General features: G+C 37.1%; 1 long non-coding RNA gene across 1 annotated transcript; it reads left to right on the top strand.

Annotated features, from left to right (window-relative positions):
- Positions 1-291: 291 nt before the first annotated feature.
- LOC135553810 (uncharacterized) lies at positions 292-2,166 on the top strand. Its single transcript, XR_010457635.1, has 5 exons — positions 292-409; positions 712-754; positions 1,016-1,127; positions 1,632-1,683; positions 1,988-2,166. It is a non-coding gene; the product is annotated as an uncharacterized LOC135553810 (long non-coding RNA).
- The last annotated feature ends 249 nt before the right edge of the window (positions 2,167-2,415 follow it).

Below are 2,415 nucleotides of genomic sequence, written 5' to 3'. Positions count from 1 at the left end.
AATAAACACTCACAATATGAGTAAAAAAAACTATAAACACCTCTATAAAGTTAACATGATGTTCATATTCTATGTTATTCTCTCTTCTATTCTACGGAATGTGCACCCCCCAAAAAAACATATTGACATGAAATTGGGAGAATGAGGTCATGTATTTGTCTAGAGAAAACAGCCCATTATTTTTGTCCTTTGGACAGAGAGAGCAGGGCCTTCTACTGTCAGTCTGTGGTCATTCCCCTGCCCAATATAAATACAGAAATGGGAGACCAGAATGAGTTTTTTTACGACACGATGCATGCACCCTGACGCCCCTGACTGACTGAGTGACCACAGTTTATCTGCCTGGCTGTGAGAGCGGAGGAGGGGAGTCCTCCTCACTGACTACCCCAGCCAGAGTGACCATATCAGGGTGGGTGAAACACATTCTACCGAGCCAATCTGAACAAGCTGTGTAGACAGAGAGACATACAGACCACCTCTCGTCCTCTCCACTATGTCTCTCGCTGTGTCCTGTCCTACAATTGGATTATTGCACTCCCTGTCCCTTCCAATTCTAGACAGCTCTCATAGATTTAATATGCCAGTGGAATTTGGTATATGAGTTAATTTAGATGTAAACCTCATGACATGTGGCTTGTGACATCCTGTCTGTCTGTAGAAACAGATTCATTAACTCTGTGTGTGCTCATTAATGCCTTTCTGTTTAAGCAGAGTTGAGGAAAGCTGAGCTGGACGAAAATAAGAGACAAAGCAGGTATTATTGCTTTTCTTTTTTCTTTGACATCATAATTCATATGATAGTAGGTGTACCAGTACAGTAGAGACATACTGAGGCACATGACTGATCTTCAGAGCCCCACCCTGCAATGGCGGAATCTGAACACGAAATGGCATTAGCATAAATTCTGAGGATATACTTTACAGCTTAATCAATCCAAATCTGCCTCATTTTAATTTTCATAATCCTATGTTTATATTCTATTAACTGATAAATCAAGTACTGTCAAATCCACAGAGGAAAGTTGGTGACAACAATCTTGTTCTGCACAGACAGACAGGAAAGTAGATCAGAGTACTCTTTAGATGGAACCTGGATCTGCAGTAACTACTGAGGAAAGCCAATCAAAGTATGTCACGGGAGGTGTACTGTTCATACAAATACTGGGATGTTTTGTTTCCACAGTCTAACATGTAATCACACTCATCAGCAGCACTCTGACATGGATACTGTAATTCTGCTGGAGAGAGGAAAGTCTGCCTTTCCATGACTTAGAGAATGTGTTTATCATAGTTTTCTTGATAAAACAAATAGAAAACAATTTGTGCTGTGTTACTGTGATTTTGCTATTTACGTATTTTTTTTACACAGGAATGATACTAAAATGGCCTGTATTTCCTGAACTTAACATGTCTTGAGTGGTAAACTAACAATATTACTGATGGATGATTAGCAATTTCATACTTATATATTTACAATAACATTTACAATAAAATATACATATTTTACACTTATATTTAGCTGAAAATATAAAGAATATATAAATAAAGGTACTTAATGAAGGTTAACTGATGATGATACAGTAACAGTTACATAAGTTGAATGTAACTGTTACATTCAACTGTCTTTGCAGAACACCCTTTCAATGGAAGGTACACAATGAATATGAATCTATCAATTTCAATGTAAGTACATTTTAAAATACTTTTGAATTGAATAATTTATAACTTTAAAATTATATTTGTTATTATTGATATTATTGATATTATTATTACAACTATTTCCTATTATCACCAATTATAGCAGCATTTTTACTATGACTATTATTAGCGTTAACATGACTTCCAGTGGCATGCACATGGAGCCTGGCCAGGCAGGTGCATGCTGCTAGCCCACAGTGTGGTATAAGGTATCCCCTTGGCCTTTCCCATTTGTCATGCTGAATGAGTGGTCTGCCTGACTGCACTTTCTCATTCCATTTCCTCCCAGGCTGTACTGAGGCCCTACCACCCACTGTAACGCTGTCATTTCTTCAACCCCTTTCCATTCACATCAAGTGTGAGCAATAATGCTCTCTCACATTCCTGTTCTCAATGGCTTATACGCTATGCCCTCTCTGCTCTGCTCTGAACAGACCGACCTCACCCTTACAGGGTACAGACAAATTACTCGACATGAAAATTTAAACTGTGTCACAACAATTTAAAACAGACATAAAAGTCATACAAGTAAGGATATCAAACATTTTAACTGACAGATTTTTATGAAAAAGCAAATTATATCATCAATGAACATAAATGAACATAAAATATAATTTATAATATTATTATTACAATACTATGTTAAATATTTCACATGACCAATCCTAGCTAAATAGCATCTATATTCCATCTGACAACAAGGCCCAGTGGCTGATG

The sequence above is a fragment of the Oncorhynchus masou genome, chromosome 2 (genome assembly GCF_036934945.1).
Source record: "Oncorhynchus masou masou isolate Uvic2021 chromosome 2, UVic_Omas_1.1, whole genome shotgun sequence".
NCBI classification, from domain to species: Eukaryota; Metazoa; Chordata; class Actinopteri; order Salmoniformes; family Salmonidae; genus Oncorhynchus; species Oncorhynchus masou.
Note: the sequence above shows the minus strand (reverse complement) of the source record. Positions and strands in the feature narration are given on the sequence as shown.